Raw genomic sequence first — 20,152 nt, forward strand, 5'->3', positions numbered from 1 at the left:
TGGATTTTTGGCATCTGAAGCTGTCGACTCTCAGCCATGGAAGACTTTATGCACCAGTACACCCGCTATGAAGGACTATTCGAGCTGGATGGAGAGTTCCAGGAAGGGGGGGGGGGGGGGGGGGGTCAAGTGCTGCCACTGCAGCAGGTATTTTGGCAATTTTTGTCCAAGTAATCGTATGCATTTAACAATAGTGCTGAAGCTGTGGCTACCGATTCCCTTTCTCATCTCCCATTTCTCCCTCTGCTCCTGCATTCCCTCAATCTCCTCTGCAGGTTTTTATAATGGTGATGGGATCGGGTCCGACAGCAATCTCAAGACCATCTTCATTTCAGATGGCACTATTATCTCTTTTTCATTACACTTATTATGACGTGCATATGCATAGATTGGGGATTGTATTCTACGTTATTGCACGGCCTGCCGGATACGTTATTCCCGCCGGCTGAAAGGTGATCATTAAAATTCAATATGGAGAGCCCCCGCCCTCCAACTATGTAAGGCAAGTTGGATTTGAGGAAGTCTAAATCTGACACAAGCAAAGAAAAAGCAAGCAAGAGGCAGTCGAGCTGCCAATATTTGTTGACAGCTTCTTGGCAACATTGGCCTTACGCCGTTTGAGGGGGAAACCTGTTATTCATGCTGACAAAAGAGGCAGAAAAATCAAGCGGTGTTTGGCAATTGTGGCTTGAGTGTTTGAAAAAAGGCAAAGGCGACGCCATCTTCTGTATGGGCGCTCATGAATCAAACTGTTGTTTCTAATGTTGTACAGTGAAAGGGACTGTTTGCAATTGGTGTGCAAACACCCAAGCATGAGCATTAATGACGTGTGGTCTCAGCTACTGATAGCGATTTGGCAAAGTTTAGCTACTAAAGTTGGCTGCCATTGGGACAACAGAATCGCTGCTCATAGTTGAGACCGCTTTTGAAGCTCAACCTAAAGCCTCTTTAAAAGCCAACATCGCAAAGTGTAAATTCTTGCAATTTTTCAACCCATCTGAAATTTTTGACCAGGAATGTTTGTGTACTAGTAGTTTTTGCATCTCCTTAGTGAGTAGTACGTTTGGTTCAAGTTCAAAATGACGACAAGAAGTGCATATCCAAATAAATAACAGCAAAAAAACTGTAGCGATTGCACATTAACTTGCATCTGAATGGCTGTTAAATTTCAATCTGTGAGCAATTGTAATTTGGACAAGGTTGTCATGTCCCTCAGAGGAACCAATGACCTGACTGCCGGATGCCAAAATGCCAAAGGCTTGATTAACAGTCTTGTGTTAAAGTGCATGTTTGAACTCATTAGCACATTAAGGCCACACTACTCTGAGGACCTCCATGTAGTCAGTGTGTGTTAATGTTCTACTCGGCATTCTGTACACTCATTTGGCAACACCCCCACGTGACAATGTGGACATCAGACGGCGACACAAGTCACCGTGTCAGTCCTGAGCCAACCAAACATTCTTCAAGTGACCTCCATGCTCCACACAGACAATATTTACCTCAAGAACCCTTATGGCTTCCTTTTTTAAAACGTCTCTCACGTAGGGTGCATTTGTTTCAGACTCATCAAACATTCACTGACTGTTGAGCCAATTCTTGTGATATTATTATGCTCATTAACTGCTATAATGAAATGAATTTCTGCGATATAGGATTCATTGTTAATAAATGGAATATTTGGATGAACAGCCTATTTCACTTCATAGGGGACCTATTATGCTTTTTCCACTTTTGTGACCTGTAAATGTTGTTTTGTCTATTCCTGTGTTAAACCATGCTAGCACCAGATAACGACAATTATGACAATAATGTTTGCACATTTGGACGTGAGCCCTGAAGGGCGTTCAGGGTGGCTCTGCACACTCTGTAACCAGGTAATCTGTTCTATTAAACACTTGGTAACATTTTTGGTTTCAAACATGTCATTTGGAGCAAATTGCCTACAGTTCCTATAATTTCACGGAAGAAGAATGCATGCATCAACTTCTACACATAAGGTGCGATTTAGGTCTTAAAAAACTTTCTGCAAGCGTTCAGGCCCCCAAAACCGTTGTCCAGACAAAGCACATCAGTCAAAAATGAGCACATGTTCTTTTGTGCTGTTATTCTAGTCTCAATCACACGGCACAGCGCTGGGAGCTCAACATCACTCAGGTCCGCCCACTCCTATTCTCGCATGTGACACATCAGACAATCAGGCTGAACTTTGGGCTTCAAAGAAATCTGTCAGGCTCTGCAGCAGAACGCGGTATGGAAACGTGTGGGATAAATAGGCCTGTTTGTGTCACACTCGTATTCGGTGACAAAAGGTTGGCCACGGGGACACCAGTGGAAAAAAAATCCAGACAGTGACGTGGCGATATGTCGATGTGGTACGAGTTCCCGACTGGGATGGGATGGGATGGCGTCTTTGTTTGCATTGTCTTATTATCATATGTCTGTCACTGTAGTGCTTATTGGGCGAGATGATTGATGTATGGCGTTATCATCCTCAGTGGCATTCAAAAAGAGGGCTAGTGGCAGTCTCAATTCACTCTTCATTTTTAACTAATAGGGACATCTCATGGCTGGAAGCTGCCACCTTGCTGCTCCCGGTCTGACAGTGATGCATTCCCAAGCCCGGTCCACTTGCACGGTCAATGGCCAGCTGGAGTCCGTGGGACGTATGGAAGCGTTTCCTTTGGTTTCTTCCCCAGATGATGCACGCTGGGATATTTTAGCTGAGCGGCGCAATTTCATTCAATGACTTTGTCCTTCCTAGTTTTTGCAATATGAAACTTTCGGAACCTCCTGATGGTCCTGCGAACCCCCCAGTTTAGTCCAGTGAGTGACAACAAAATGACCTTTAACATAATGAGACTTTGACAATGAAATTTCCCTCCGACACACTTTTCCAGCCAGGTTATAAATAATTAATTTGAAGACGCAAGCAGTCAAGAGAATGTCACTTCTCATTTGGTTTGTGCGGCGCTGAGCCACAATGACGAGCGTAAAACATGCGGCATTGAGCGTCATCGGGACGTTGGTCTAAATATCTCCCGGTGAAAACGATTTAGTCGTCAAGTTTGAAGATCTGTTCATGCTCACGGTTTGGTGCTCTGTACTTGCTCACATTAAGGAGCATCACGTTTACATTTGCACAATGCAACGTGTCAAAACATGTCATAAAAAAGGAGTAGGAGTAAGTAGAGCTTATTTAATCCGACCCCTTCTCCTTGCTAACAGCCTTCATTGAACACACTTCATGTCGTGCTTTTGAATATGACATAAATGTGTATATCCCAACCTGCTGACTAAAAACCTGACAAGGGAGACGGCATTTCAAGATCAGGTACACTCACAGCTTTTGATATTATACAATAATAATAATAATAACAATTTAGTAGTCAATCACCGCTACACTGCTAAATTAGATAGATTAGATTTATCTTGCAAATATCAAAGACGTCCATTAGGCGACTCGGATTTCTGACCAACATCACGTTCTAGGATCATTTTGGGTTTATCCTGGGCTGGGGGCGCGTCTGTGATCATGTGAACGTTGACATTGAACAAGAGGCTTTGGACAGTCCAAAGGAGGCACTTCCTGCTTAAGGACCAGATCTTCAGTCTTGCCCTCTATTTTGACAATTTTGGAAGGAGCCACATTGTCTCTTCATACTGCCAAGTTTCCTCCCCCAGATTGTTCGGGCTAAACTAGTGGAACCCAAACACTTGACACCAAGATTGGAAACCAATTGTTTCAAGTGTGTGGAGTGGGCTGAGATTTTCAAGCTGTAGAGTCTCTGAGATGGTGATTTCCTGAAACCTGATTCCGGGGGAATAGAAATGAAGAAATGAAGAAAATGAAGCTGGATCAGCAATGACTATGCAACATTGGTTAAGGTAGTACATTATATGACTACAGAACAAGTCCAGAACAAAATCAAGACCGTAGGTCAATGAGGCACTGCTGTCCTCACAGTTTTGGCCTTGACCAGTCTTGCAAATAAATCCCAAGTTCAGAATCCGAAACTAGATACAATCGACCCTGAGACGAGAGCAACCAAAAATCTACATCGGGTGATGTGTAGATAAGAAAACATCTCTCCATGTCTTCAATGCATCACCAAGAACAACCAAGAGACAAAAGTGGCAACAATGTAGCTGTAAAAAGAGACGTTTGGTCCCCAGCAGCAATTTGTTCTCACGCCATACCAGAATTCTTCTCCTTCAACTCATTCAGCACTTTTTGGACCTTTGCTTCAGTATTTCTATGGGCCGGAGGCAAAGGAACAGGGATTTAGTGCCCACAAAACCCACATCCTAATGGTTTATTCATCCACAACAAGGTGAAAGCATCCATCCAAAACACAATCCTGAAATTGGCAGGCAAGCAACAAGTGCAAACAAGAAAAAAAGTGCAAGAAATGAACTAACCGGGTTCATGTCTTGGGACAGATTGTGGAAGTGACGTGACGTGACAGGTAGGGCTTTGCCTGATCCCAAACTCATTGGACGATGCCGGTCAGTGCGAGTCAATATTTTAGAGCTTTTAACACTTTTCAAAACCCTTTCTGTGTTTGTGAAAAGCTGGCCCCATTTGAAATTCTTCTTTCAGGCTGACATTGGGTAGCATTTCATGCAGGTCCTATCGGTCTTTTGATCCGAGCCATTAATAATGATGGACCTGAAAAAAGCTCGACTTCAATATAGTCAGTCTCATTATTAAATGATAGCTCTGACCCAATTAGAGGCTTTGCAAAGGAAGGTTTCGCAGGATGTCCTCACAGATTTTTTTCCCCCGCACACGGGCCTGTAAATAATCAAGCCGCAGGCAAATCGGGCCCCCGGTACCCGGGAGAGGCAGGCTGTGTCAACAGCATGGCACCGTGCTGTCACCACATATCACTCCTGAGCCTTCGCACAGCCTTCAGTCGCGTGAAAACACCACAGCCCTTATCTCGTTTTTGCCTCCTGCCACGTAGCATACACACTGGAGACAATTACACTCTCCGGTTTTAATCATTTTTGCCGTAATCTGACGTCATTTCTTCACAGTCAAAGGCGGCATTTAAATAGTCGCCATGAGCAGGACTCCTATTACAGGGTTTGGTATGAGTATGGTTCTGTAATCAACCGGCGATGCTTGCAGGGATTAGCATCTAAGCAATATTTGCCAATCACCAGATTCTGTTGATTTTCAACAATGGAGAATGGACCAAGTGGCAATTCAAGGTCCCACGTGACTTTGCCCTCATTAGTGGCTACAAGTGTAGTCTTCACCCAGGTTGGCGTTTCTGTGCCCGAGGCGTGATTGTGCCCTAAAATGTAAAGCGCAGTGTGTGGAGTGGGCTGTGTGACCTTCTTATACACAACCATTAATACACAGGAATAATATGACAGAACACGGGAACTCAATGATCTCGTCGTTTTGTCAGTCAGACACCAGCCGAGTCACAAATACCTTATTATCACGTAATGCCTTCCGCTCATTGAACAGACGCTGCGTGCGGACTGGGAGACGATGCTGGGTGGAATGCATGGTGGCATTGCCTTCATGCTTGGGCTTTGTTTCAAAATGATATTTATAAGCCAGATGTGGTTTTGTGTACTCTGCAGCCTGGCGCTAACTGGAGTGTAGAGCACGGCCCAGTAGCTCAAAGTGGGGTGTACCAAATGTGGGCCAATACATTTAAACTTCTTACTATATCTTATGTGTTTTTTTCTGTTTGTACACACCTGAGCTAAAATATGAGCATCTACTGTTTATATTGGCCTGACATCAATTTGCCATTGAGAGTGGTGTTGTCATTCCAAAAATCAGATTCCCTTTTAATTTGTGAACGGCATGCAAGGTATTAAAAGAGCCCCAGAAAGGGGGAGCGGAGTTAATCTTTGCTGCAAATGTGCCACGAGCTGCTGAGCAAACCCCCTATAGTTCTAATGAGGAGATTGTTTTGCAAACTTAATCATTGTGTCGCATTCACACAGAGCAGCTTTGAATTAAATTTAAAGCGCATTTGCATTCAACCTTGCCCGACAAGATGTAGCTTTGTCTTCATATTTCTGAAGCTTCCTTCATATTTAGCTGCATAACAGCTCGGTTGTGTTACTACAAACTGCATGAATTAATTGAACCTGGAGTAAAACAGCCTCTTGGGTGTTGTAAGTCAATACTTTTTTGTTATGTCAATGAATCACGTTTTTAAAGATGCTCCGGAACACGGCGGTATCACAAAACATGGTGAACCTTTTAATGTTTTATTATTCTAGTGTGTGGGCGGCTAAAAAATGTCTCATATTTGCGCTTGGGATGTTAATCAGTTACACCTCTTATTACAGTCAAAAACACACGGGTCAAGTTATGAAGGTTCACTTTTAGTTCCGAGTTTCCAAAAAAGCTTTTTTTGCACAGGCACTCCAGTGAGAGCAGGTTGTCCTAAGCAGTCCTCAGCCCAAGACCTAAACCTGCAAAAAGAGTACATGAATGCACAGTATTATCTGAACTTTACCAGCATTACAAGAGAAAGACTTTCACTAGATTTAGTGACAATATACAAGCCAATAAAAATCCAACCAGGACCGTTTTGGGGACAAACTCCAGCTAATCTGAAGCTTGTTGTTTCAATTAAGTAATCGGTTGGGCCCTGACGGACCAAATCAATAGGAACCAAACACAAACAGTGATTTGGTCGGTCAACAACATATCAGAAAAGAGGCAATAATATCCAAAATTATTTTTCCAAGTCAAACCTGATGTGTGTGAATATCTTGTTTTGCTTAAAACACAAAGATAACGCAAAGGAAATAATATATGTATATATATTCACTGAAAAAAAATGTGTTTTGGAATTTAAAAAAAACTTGAATAGCAAAATAGCAGTCAATGAACTGGATAGATTAATGGTGGCAGCTCTAGTGCAAACCCTAAATTTGTGGTACAGTAAGTTTGGTGCAAATTTTCATTGTTGAGAAGGCCGACTCAAACCAAAGCGGACTCTAACCAAAACTAATTTTCCCCAAGAAAATGTCACTGTTGCAGACGCTCAAAAATGTTAACAGAAAACACATTTTATAGACAATAATTATAATTGTACATGCACAAAACAATGCCAAAATAATGGCAAGTGAGCGTTCAACATCCCTTTTACTCGGGTTGACCCATTTGCTCTGTCACATTTAACACAAAGCTCCAATATTTCATTCTTTGTGTTAGTTTCATGTGTTGCATGTTGTTCCCTTAATGTACTACTAATTAAGCAAACTGATTATGGCTTACAATTACACGCCTGGTTGATTCCTTAATATTAATATCTATAATCTCACAGGCGACGTTGGGACAATTACCAGTACACCAGCCATCAACATTCGATTTTTTCCAGAACATTTACACGTCCCATAAATGCAAGCTATGCATTAACTCTTCAGCATTAATAGAACGCTATGTATCTATTGATGAAATAATCATCAGGATACACTTCATTAGCCCCCGATTTATGTTTCTGGTTTAATTATCGGTCCTGGAAGATGTAACATGACAGGATGTTTAATCACCTGAGACAGCGTTTGCTTCCAGAGGACACCTTGGTGACACACAGAGCATAGAATCAGCAATGCAGATTTCCCTGATCTCCGTGAGTGCACGTGTCACATCACATTGATAATTAACAAGAGGATGTGTCAATTAGCAATCAGGGAAGCCGTGCCAGCAGGCGCCATCTAAGGATGGCGATCGCATCTTAGCGCTAAGGCGCCACTGCCGTCAACCAACGGTGGATTCCTCCGCTACAGCAGCAGCATTCCTTGCGGCAAATCTTCCGAAATGGTAAATTGGACTCAGCTCAGTGGAGCAACGAGGGCATAGCGAGAAAGCGTCCCCAGCCATCTTGTGTTCAGCAAGAGATGATTTGCATTTAAGTATCACATGACTCACCTCAGCTCGACTTCTGAAATGCCTTCAAAAAGTCACGCTTGTCGTCTTGTCGTCACTGCCAATCTGATTGCAAGGCTTCATTTTAGACCTGGAATGTGCCGAGTGTCCAAAAAATCCAAAATACAATTGAAAATAAAATGATCACCGATGAGTTCATTTTCAATTTCATATTTTTGATTGTTTGAGAGCCCATTATTGGGCCAAATTCACACAACGGATAATCTTAGAAGACATAAACTATCTACAGCCCTTTCCGTGTCTCAGCAATTCCAGGCTGTTTGTTCATGTCTGGTGTTTAACCGCTCATGTAGTTCCGTTCCTGCAAGGAAAGATAAAAATAAAGCGTGATCGTCGCTACTGCAGCTAGACATTGGTTGCGGATAGCTTATTAAGTAATGGAAGATAAAACAGAAGAAACAAGGTGTAAAACTGAAATACAGACTGTATAATCGACAAATAACCCGGAGAGTGAAATGGGCAAATCCGAGTACAACTGGGAAGACCAATCAAGCCACGCATTAACTTTCATAGCCTTTCTGAAAAACACTAACCAAAAAAAGCCCATCAAATCATTACTGTGGTGATAATAGCTTTTCTGTATCACCTGAATTGAATGACTAATAGAATAGATGAGATGACTTTACATTAGGCATCGTCTGAGCATCTCTCTCCAGGCAGGCTGACAACATAAATCATTTTTGGAAGTTGCCTCTAAATAAACTCTTGATGACAACAAAGCCGGCTAAGTTAATTTAAAAAGCCCATTAATGTGATTGGCCAGTCAAAGCGATCGTCTATCTGGCCGCCGGCTTCTGCGTGAAAGACAAGTAGTACGTTTTATCGATACGTGAGGTTCAAGGTTGGTGAAACTCAATCCTTTTTAAGGTTTGTGAAAGTCAATAGTTTCGCTTTGGCGTTAATATTCCTGGAAAGTTTGAAGGTCGACAGGAATGCTACCCAGTAGAGTTTAGACTTGGCCTAGTTTGGCCTCATTTGAATCTCAACTGTTCCAGTACTACTCCACTACTTCACTATATTGTGGTTGTCAAAAATTAATGAATGAATAAATGCTGTTTTGTCCCACTGACTGTATAAACTGGAAAACTGGTAATGTTTATGCAAAAAAAAAAAAAAAAAAAAACAGCAATGCAGCCAAAGTTAAGGCAACATATGAAAAAGGTTTCAGCAATGGGAACATTTTCAGTTCATAATGAAATAACGGTTTCACAAATGTAGAAAACACATATGCATGGTGAAGTTCAGGATGCAAAGCAGGGGCGTCAAACGGTTGACTTTTGCCTCTACAAGTGAATGTCTAACATTTGCTATAGATATGAGTCCTGCAGCTGAGTCAGTTTTTCCATCATCTGAATAATCAGGATGAAATCATCAATGATTTCATTTGACTTGTATTTAACAATGACTTCCTGTGTTTTTTTATGAACTTCATTTGTATGCACGTATCTTTTATGTTTTATCCTGTATTCACCTGTGACGTGCAAATATTAATGACGTCATCTAAAATGCCTGAAACGTCAGCTCCCTGTCATTTGCGTTGCGTCAACCCCGACAATTGAAAAACTATTTGGGCCAACTTTCAATTTACAGGCACAAAACAAGGTCGGCTCAGCAGAAGTGATGTATTCTCTCCATCACGGCTCTGGTTAATTGAGGAGTGCGGACATGACTTGAATTTTAAGAACCGTGTTCAAATAGTGTTTGTTCAGTAACAAAAGACGGAGGATTTAGCTGACAAGCTTGAACTATTTAATGAGGGAAGACGTTTCCCTCACAGTTGCATTGGAATTATCTGGAAGTCTGCCGTGTCTCACACGTTTGGGCTTGCTCATCATTGGAAAACACACTTTGGATGGGAAAACATCAGTATTTTGTCAGCCTGGGAACCTTTTGGACAGAATGTGTAAATACCAATCAAGGACCACTTGAAAATCAACGGCACAATATCAACACAATATCTGCTTGTCAAAAACAGTTCATTGTCTTCTCTAAGCTACTGAAAAATGCTGTGTGGAGAACACAGGACCTACTGGATGTAGTTTCCTCTATCTCGTTTGTGTAGCAGTCCAATTCAGTAGCAGTCCATATCCCAACAGGCTAAAATAAAATGATTTTCGGAATGGAGTGCATTTTGGGGGACTTCAATGTTGATGAAACTGTAATTGACTCATGTCCTCTTGGGCAGAACTAATTCATAGATTGGATAGGAGCATGGCTTCCAATTTGCTCCAATGGTCTCTCCGCCCATCACCAAACATTCATTCACATTTGTACATCCCAATGAGGGGGGCACTGGAGGCAAGGTGGATGAAGGGTCTTGCCCAAAGGTACAACAGCAGTGCCTGGAATGGAGGAGGCCAGGGTTAGAACCCTCAACCATCGTGTTTTTAGATGATCTGATCGACCTCCTGAGTTGAGTCCACCCAACTCTTGTTTTCTTTCACTTGTGTATTGGAAGACACCAGAAACTACACAAGATGTTTGCTGGTATGCTCATTTGTAACAAGCCTTTTAGTTGTTGCATATTGGAGCTGTGGCTTGAGATGATAACCGCCAATGTCCCTCATTTATGATGCCATTCATTGGCTCCTTAAAGGAAGTCATGAAAGAGAAACTGAAAGCATGACATCGGGAAATAAAGCAAAATCTAAGATCGCAGCTTGACAGCTTCAGAGCTTCTACGAACAGAACAGAAGGAGACATGGAAAATAGAGCACTGTGCAATGATATCGATCAAGGTGTTACAGGATGATTCCAAGGCACTACAGGAGGATGACACCGTCTTGGGCGCCGCTCTTAAGGAAGCGAAAGAAAAAACGAAGACTAGAACTGAAGACTAGAAGACTAGAATGAAGACTAGAACTGATGAGATGGATCCGACTGTAGGAATGAACAATGCAATCCTAACGTTGGTCCGGATTACACCCAGGTCACGTGCGAGGACAGATGAGAACAGGGAATCAGATGCAATGGAAGTTGCTTCAACTGAGCAACAAATCGTTATTTTTTTGTACTTGTTTTCTTTTCTTTTGAGGAAATTTGGAGATGCATTTAAAATACCAGGACTCTTATGGCAATTAATACACTCACTGCCCGAGGCTGTGTTCATACCGCACACATTTGCTAATGTCATTTGCTTCCATAAATAGCACTAAAGAAAATGAAATAATGCTTTCTGGTAGTGGTACTACCCTTCAGTGCAGCAAACAAAGCTGGGTAATCTGCCAATTGTCTACTTTGCAACTTGGACATCTGGGACGCCGTCCTCTGGGCAAATGTGTAGTGTAGCTTATAGAACCGTGATAAAAGTTGATTGTTAAAAACATTAGTCTGGTAAGTGTTTTCAAAGGTTTGCAGTTGCAGGGCCCTAATATGCCATTGACATCAGAGCAAAAACAGTTTAGGATTGTTTATTCAAAAACCAAAACAGCATTTCACCCCAGAACTTAACTCTGGCTCACGACTGGTGATTTTTCACAAACTGGCCATGAGCTAAACTTCCTCGCGTCCCCAGCCGAAGGCTCTTGCAGCCTTGGAAGTGGAGAGGAGTATCTTTCAGGACAACACAGCCTCCTGCGCTCATTTGGCTTCGGGGGACAACAGTGATCTGATGCAGTTCCCCATCTGAAGTGACAATCCTGACAGAATAAAAGTAATGGCAGCCCTAAACATTGGGCAGCGGATGTGACAAACATTTAGATGCTATCTCCCAGTTACAGTGAATAATTGAACTGCCACCCCTGCTGCACCAGTGTAGCTACTGGCAACACCAGCCAGACATGTAATCCCTTCAGACAAGAGAGCACCTCATCAAGCACGGGGCCAAATCAAAGTAATTGTTAAAGGCAGGGGAATATTCCAATGCACTGCAAGGAGCAATTTGTCCAAATAAAGACTTTAATATTGCAAAATGTAAAAACAATCATTTTTAAAAGTATGTATGCCTTTTTCTTTCAACGGGGGAGAAGAATTATGACCTCAGGGAAAAATTTCAATGAAAGCATCTGTCTGCTCGCACAACACTAAAAGCATTTAGCATATCAGTATGAACTCAAACAACGAGCCGGTACAAGCATATAGCCGCGTGTATCTTTATGGAAAGCATTATTGCTAGTCTATATTCTGCATTTATTGATGTACTATTCCAACTGGTTTGGCTGCGGGACCCACCACCGCCCATCAATGGAACGCGGCGGCCAAATTGGATTAAATGTATAAATAAATGAATGCATTTAAATTTAAAGCGGCTGCCAAAAGGGTGCCAATTTTTGAAGGTGTTGCAAGCACCCCACCTTGTGCCCCCTCCAAGCATGTCAGCTGTCCCCCCCCCAGGTAATACCCACATGCGCCTTTGCTGGTGGTCTCATTTTACCATTGTGTTCTTACCATTATTAGAGCCCTGTCGACATTAAATAGCACCCCTATAGGCACCTTCACACTATTATTTTTTTTTGTTCCACCACACTGGTCCTGCACAGGCTAGGGGATCACTGCAGGGACACAAGAGGCATGTCGGACGTGTCGGAGCGGTGGCCGACTCCATGCAGTGTGACAAAAATGAAAAGTAATGCCGACATATTCTGGTCGTAATATGCAATACTGAAAGACTTTCAGTATTCTTTGACTAATAACGGACCCTAGTCAGCCACGAAACAGCTATTGAACAACAGTTATTGAAAAAACGCAATGGATGTTCGAACCGCGATATAGCGAGGGATGACAGGATATATTGTTTACTTATTTCCTTTAAAAAAATAAGTTTAAATAATAAATAAATAATAGAAGATGAGCATAACAGGTCCCCTTTAAACACAAAATCAGTAATCGCTAAGAAGAAAGGGTAGGATTAGAATAAGGTCTCCTTATTTCTAAATCTATACCGGGCATGTTGAATTGTTTAAGTGCAAACATGCGATCTGTATACTCATGTGGATGAATTGCAGTATGTCCAGCGTGTTAATAGCATGCAGATTTGGCCAATGGACACAATGAATTAACTCTGCCATCCAAGCTGTTGACGCCTTTACTTGCAAATTGCTTGTTACACTTATTGTGTCATGAGGTTATGCAGCACACAATAAGATAAACAAAATTTCTCCATCTCATTTCTGTCGCCTCTGGGTCTCACTCCGCATCTGGCCACAGTGGCCGTCATACGCCAAGCCTTTTTACAGATGCAATTTTATCCCAAGTTGCTCCAGGCGCTCATCTACATTGGCTTGTTGATCATGTTTCTTTATCCGTTTTCATGTCTGCACCGTGTGTGTGTGTGTGTCATGTCAAAAACCAAATAGCCCGAGAAAAGGATTCTGGGGGTCCAATCCCTGAAGATAAGTTGTCCATTTAAAAGCAATTTCATGCCTTTTGCAATAGATTTACATATTCCAAGCAGGCAAAATGGACTTGTTTTGCAGATTTCTAATTGTCTCAGTAACCTGGTGGGTCAGTAATTGCAGTGCCATTTACTCCATGAAATTTTCAAATCCTTCTCGACACGTCTCCAAGGGTGGCCGTCAGGCCTGAAGATATTTAAAACACCAGTGCAGTACAGCATGATCTTCAGAGAGTTCAGCTCGTTCAAAAATATGGTTGCATATACAGTATCATGTACAGTAATTAAAAATGCATCAACCGGCTTGTGGTAGAGCACATGAACCATACTTTCTTTGCCTTACCCTATTTATTGCAATAATGGCTCACTAGAAAAGCAAACGCGGTGTTGTGCCAAAGAAAACATATGCATTGCTTCAAGGCAGTTTACAGTTGATTCCATTGAAGCGACTGCCATAAGGTACTTTCACTGACTGGAGAAAACAGCCCGACAGCACCGCATTATAGCCACCGAGTCCAGAGCTAATCTTTAAAACTCACACAGAAAGCAACAAAAAAGTCAAGAAAAGTTGTTTTCACTTGGTCCATCGGATGCAGGGTTTCCATAGTACGGCCCGGGTGCCACAAAGTCAAATTGTAAGAGGAAAACTCAACAAGAAAACCTTATAATTCTAATTTTTAAATTTGAAATATTAAAGAAAAAATAAGACATCTCATTGCCATTGACATGCCATTAATGCGGTACTGTATATAATACTGAGTGAGTAATGCTATAGGAATAGTGCAATAGTTTATCATATGCACATTGTTTGTTGAGGTCCATGATGCAGGCCAACAATAATTGTATTTACATTTTATTCTAACACCAACTGAATGCTATTTTCCAAACAGTAAAATTACAAATCTGATCCGAGGACCTGGATTTGACACACATGTTCTAGAACCTTAAGTTCTACTTATTAAATAAATACTTAGTAGAAATGTCCAGCCCATGTGCATATTTTTTTGTGGTTTGTGGGATGTGAAAGACATGCTAACTGCTAACGTCGCAGCCTTCTCTTGGAACGAGTAGAAAAATATACAGCAGTAAAGAAAGTAACCTTGAAAGTGATATTGAATTTCCAGAGTCAGCAAGTGCACAGATCGTTGAGGTCGGGGTGTCACTTGTTCAGTACAGCATGCGTACAATGTTTGACCTCCGTAATTGTAACGTATCCTCTAACGACGCCGGCAATCAACCTATATCTGTCTGTGAGTGTGTGCCGGTACAGTAAGTTCCCTGCCAAGATCAAAAAAAGCAGCAGCACATGTGATGCGGTGTGGCCTCATTTGGCCCACTTTGGCAAGTCTTACATGATGGTCCACTAATCAATGCGAGGGAGCAGAAAGAATTAGACCTCGCTTGAGTTCTCGACCTTTTTTCCAACTTACTTTGTAAGGATTTTGACAGAATTAGACAGTTTATTCGCACACCCATTGACAGTGTCTTGGAAGGAAATATCAAGAGTTAGAGCTTGCATACCAAGACTTCATTGGCTGGAACTCTCCGCTGGATCCAAGTCTGGTTTGCTAAAGTTGACCTGGAGATGTATTTTGGAACTCTTTGTATGCATCTGTATGTGGCTGTCACATCATTTTTATGAACTGGGCTTGTAGACAACTACTTAGAATCCTACGAATGCAGGAGGGACCATGATTGGATGCCCTAGTTGACGTATTTTTAATGCAATTTTGATGCCCAAACAAAGCTTTTCACGCGTTGGGGACTCAGATGTTTAGAGTTGATCGTGGGACACTATGGACAGATTCCGGACAGGGAATCATTTAATCATTTCTATTATCATCGAATGTACACAAACGATCAACAAGCCCATGTATCTTCCTTGACCTAATAGGCACAATGCATTGTACGCTAATGAGGCATTCAAGAGCACTACATATTTCTGTTAAAGGAATATGTGCATTTTTGATTTTCACTGCAGAGTATCCGTTGACTTGTACTCGCCTGTGAGAAGGTGTGTACACCACAGTTGGCCCAAGAGGAGACTGAGGACAGCAGGAACATGGTTGATACTTTAGTAGTATCAACCATGTAGTACGTAGATGTAGTACGTCACATACCATCACATGTCAAATTTCATGTTTGATATTTTTGTGTCCACTTATATGTAAGGACATCTCATGTGGAGTAACAAATTAATCAAAAAAAGATGTGGTATAAATTGCTAAACTCATGATGGCAGAATTAGGACACCTCATCAATATTACGAAACCTTAATTTGTGCCCATATTGGTATATTAATTTCAGAGTGGACAGATGGTAGCATTTGCATGTCTACTAGCTCTCGGAGGGTTCAAGCAACAATTTTGCACTTCACTGCAACTGTCTGGTAAGAGGGTCACATATTAAGTTATGCAAAGCTTTAAAAGCCTTTTCATGTATTATGAAATCAATTTTCAGATGGGGAGCAGGATGTGGATCTCCTTCAACTCTGGACTAGTGCTGCTAAAGATATTCTGTCCAGATACAGTCCGTCGTTCAGCTACTCTGCACCAATTTTCCCTCTTCCAGGCCAGTCGAAGTCGAAGGCTCTACACGCCATGGTGGAGCTTGGAAGGGACACCAAAAAGCGACCTTGAGAAATCCTTCCAGTTCTTTGCGCTCCACATATTTCTTGGAGGGGAGGACATTAAATACTTTTGGCTCTTTGTCATTGCAGAGGGGAAATGTTTTTGGGATCATCTACATCTCCTATTTAATGACGCATAGTGAAATCTTATGAGAGTCACTTATGTCCCATAAAATCCCTGGACAAAGCTGTAAAATCAATGACCTGTTTTGTTACTTAATGAGTTGCTCAACTGTGGTAAGGTTGGTCTTTGATTCCGAGCGTCCCACCCCCCTGAAACCCGACCAGAAAATGCACCTCCCAAATTCCCCCCCAAACTGGCATATCTCTCCTTTGACGGAGTATGAAGACGCTGTGCTCTGCCAGCCGCTGTTTAGCAAGTTTGGACCCTGGGCTGACCGATGTATTACCTGGTGGCTGCCTGCCATAATATTGTACCTTCTAATCTCAGCAGGGTATTAAAAGCCGAGTGATTGGTATGCAGCTTTAATGTGGGAGTTTAAAGTTAGAGGTGAGAGAATGGATATAAAACCAACCAGGGGAAAAATTAATATGAGGCAAGGTAGTGGAACTGATAGTGTTCTATAATGTGCTGGCACCCAGATTGGTTGAGAGGGGAAAAAAATCATCAAATATAAAGTGATGAGCCTTTGTGGATTAACATTTTGTTGTAGCACAACAGAAGATGAGATAATGCCCCCAATGGCCGAGGCCCTAAAAGTTTCAAATTGCATTTGGTAAAGTTACTCACCGAATATTATTGTCTTTTTTTTCTTTATGAACTCGAACTTTTTTGGTGCTGAAGTACAAGGCTGCAGATGCCGGTGAAGGGTGATTATGTATTCCCCCCCATCCTTGTAAATCCATAATCATTAACATCTGCTCCGGCTTTCTTTATTGAACGACTTCGCCTATGTGTGGGCCACTTATCCTCGTTAACTCCGCTACGGCCAACTCAGCACGTAGCGGCACGGAGATCCAACAATAGATAGCGGGAAAAAGAGGCAAACAGTGCCAAGGTCAGGGGCCACGTTTTGGAAGATAAAATAAATAACTTCTGGCTCCGTTTTAATCTTTTAAAGACCACGTCTGCTCATCGCTAGCGTGGCTTGTTCACCTTCATTTTGTCCTAGAAAGTCGTTCTGCTGTGCTTTGGCAACCCACCAATGGATTTGCTGTCTGGGCGCAGCTTGTCTAGAAATAATAACTATAATTGCCTCTCCTCAATATTGACTCAGGCAATAATAAAATAAGCACAATGCCGCCTTTAATGAGAATTTGTGGACTGCTGAAATTAAGAACTCATTAATATCGGCCATTTGTATTTGTATCTCTAATAACTTTGGAGCGATAGCCACATTTTTCATCAAATGAATCCCACGCACGGACTGAGGCGCTCGACCCGTGGAGGTGTTGTCAAATCACCCCGGACGACCTATTGATACCAGGTGACAGCCCGCCATCAATATATTCCACGCCTGTCGATACTCCCCGCGCTACTTGGGAGTTGGTGCACGGCTCGGAGCCGGCTGGCAATAATTACATGTCCGTGCAATTATTGTCAACAAGCAAATTACATTTTGGTGCCCCCGTCGCTGCCATGTTGACTTGATTTGAGTAAAGGTCATGTGACTGCGCCGATGCTGCGTAAGCATTTGCCTTTGATGCCTTCATCTGATTTGATCCTCCAGATTCATGCCCCCCCTGTTTTACCTGGAGCAGCTTTTTGGAGCAAAATGTCTTGTATACAGAGTAAACAGACTTGAAATTAGATTTTTGAATTGAATGACAACTTGCTGGTATTTGGGGAAATATAACTTAAATATCATTTACTGTAAAAAATATGCCTGAAAAGAAAGCATCCTGCTAATCTTCAGAGACTTTTCAAACATTAACTGTAGGCGTTCAGGTCATAATATCAAATAAAAACTCGACATATTTTCTGTTATGAATGAATTTTCCATGTGGTTCCAATCATTTTAAATCATGTCTCAGGATTAAAATGTGACAAGATGTCTCATTCAGAATAAAAGACCCGTTTGTCAGAATGTCGCCAATAATATGTTGCAGAAGTGAAGCAGCAGTTCTACGGCCTGCGTAATGTCTTTCATGTAAGCATGACATCATTATTAGGTTAATACAAATACATGTCGCTGGCCGAGGTGCTGCAGTACTCTCATCAGCCTAAAGGGGCAGGGCCGCGCTTGAGCCGGAAGGTGCTTGTCATTGCCATTTTCTTTATTGGGCAGCCAGTACTGCACCAGCTGGAGAACAGCAACTCCACCATAATAAATCTATATTTATGCTATGCTGAACAAATGAATCAAATGAACACATTTTCTTAATGAGCAACCTGTATTAGCATACTGTAAGACAAAAACTCCAAAGCAGCCAGTGCCTCACCAGCCATGACCTTCACCGCACTTGACCATCGGTACGCCGTGCTCGTGCTTTAGTACGCATCTCATCTGCATCCCTAATTAACGCTTGTTGTTAAAGCCAAAAGGTCAAATTATTATTTGGCGCTTAGCCTGGTTTGTATTTTGAATCTGAAGTTTTTCTAATATTAAAGCAATAGTTACTAGAAATATAGATTTTCATTCTATAATGATTGCGGGAGGCGGGGTCATAGTTCCTGCTTCTGTTATAACATCGCCAGTAGTTATTTTTCCTAAGAGAAAATGTAAGAAAAGCTGCCTTTATTGACCTCCAATACACATTCACGGATTGGACCATATCTGTGCGGTCCTTTGTTCCTTCCCTCCAGCAGGTGAGCAGGGCCATAACTGTAATATTATTTACAGGATTGGCAATGTTAAAGTTAATGTTGCAAACATTTCCTCTCCACAGTCGGATTGTGGCTCTAATGAGGCTTTACTGACACGGCGCTGATGGCCGTGCAGAGGAGACCGCTGCCCCGGGAGGAATATCAACCATCTTCCTCTGCATTCTTCTGTATCGTCATTAAGGTCGTTTAACATTTTTTCATGAGTTTCACTGCAAGAATGCAAAGGCTGCAAAATGTAAAAAAAACCTACCTCATGAAAAGACTCCATGGTCTCCACCTCCACTTGGCTCCGTCAAGGCATCTGATCCCTAACTTCTTCAAGGAGGAGGGTGGGACAAAGTCAACGAGTTAGAACTCATCACTTATTATATTCATGATTTTATTGTTTGTTTAAAGTTATGTCATTCATAATAGTACTTTAATTCAAACTAAAGATTTATTAGGAACATCTTACCTGTGCACGCTTCCCAAGGGAGTCACCTGTAGAAATGTTTGGGGAGGAGCCACCAAGAGTCTCTGTGCTTTATAGCTTTAGTGATGTCATCAGTGACATCATCAGACCATACCATGTCCTGGAGATGAGGGAGGGGGGTTGTAGGTTTTATGGGGTTTAATCTTGGATTCTGGGAGGGAAATATGTGTATGCGTTGATGTTTAATTAGGAGTTGTAGCAACATGGGGGGCCATTAGATGGTATTGTTGAAATCCAGTTTTGTGAAGAGTTAGATTAGATTTGTTTGGTAGACCAACCTATGGGCTATAGTGGGACATTCTGGGCCGATTGAGAGCCCTATAAAGGAGCAGCTGGGGCTTCTTTGAGGATGGCAGGGTGACGGAGGGCGGTGTTGCCACAACCATGGACAGTCTGGAGGCTTAGTGATGTGAGTGAATGCATTTTCTCTTCTTGCTGTTTTTTTCAATTACTTTTTTTGGAATAAGTTCATCTTCCTTGTTGAAGTAAATATGCCAACCCTGAAATTTCTTCGTCCTTCCGACACCACATTACAACAGAGGGGAGGCTCGAATCCGACTATGTTTTACTGTGCCACACATTGAAAACCCCTGGCATAGATATTCCAGGTTTGTGCGGTCCCACTGTCATGCATGAACACTTTGAGGACACCTTTAATACGAAAGACCTTGCCCTAATTTATGAGTGGCTCCTCTTGTTCAAGTTAGGTGCGCTTCATTTGATCACGTGATGACATTTTATAGTCTGAGGGTGGTGTGACATCACGGGTCAGCTCGACTGTGTTAAAACTGTAAGGAACATGATTGACATTACAAATGAAGAGGCCGACTTTAGTGTCTTGTGGACAGTCTGGTTTTGTAAAAACCCTCCCTTATTTCTTCATTAAGTTTGTTAGATCTGAAATACATCAATAACATGTACTACATCGTGTTTGTATACCATCACCATACTTCTTCACGTGTGCAGACAAGGTGACAAGAAGCAAACTATCATTA

The 20,152-nt window shown here is 42.0% G+C and overlaps 1 long non-coding RNA gene across 1 annotated transcript in view; it reads right to left on the reverse strand.

Annotated features, from left to right (window-relative positions):
- LOC131110495 (uncharacterized) overlaps positions 1–19,166 on the reverse strand; it is a 32,496-nt gene extending 13,330 nt beyond the window's left edge. Inside the window, exons 1-2 of the long non-coding RNA XR_009120898.1 lie at positions 19,140–19,166; positions 18,936–19,000 (exon numbers count right to left, since the gene is read on the reverse strand). This is a non-coding gene — a long non-coding RNA (uncharacterized LOC131110495). The remainder of the gene's footprint in view (positions 1–18,935; positions 19,001–19,139) is intronic.
- Positions 19,167–20,152: the final 986 nt, after the last annotated feature.

The sequence above is a fragment of the Doryrhamphus excisus genome, chromosome 23, assembly GCF_030265055.1.
Source record: "Doryrhamphus excisus isolate RoL2022-K1 chromosome 23, RoL_Dexc_1.0, whole genome shotgun sequence".
Classification (NCBI taxonomy): Eukaryota; Metazoa; Chordata; class Actinopteri; order Syngnathiformes; family Syngnathidae; genus Doryrhamphus; species Doryrhamphus excisus.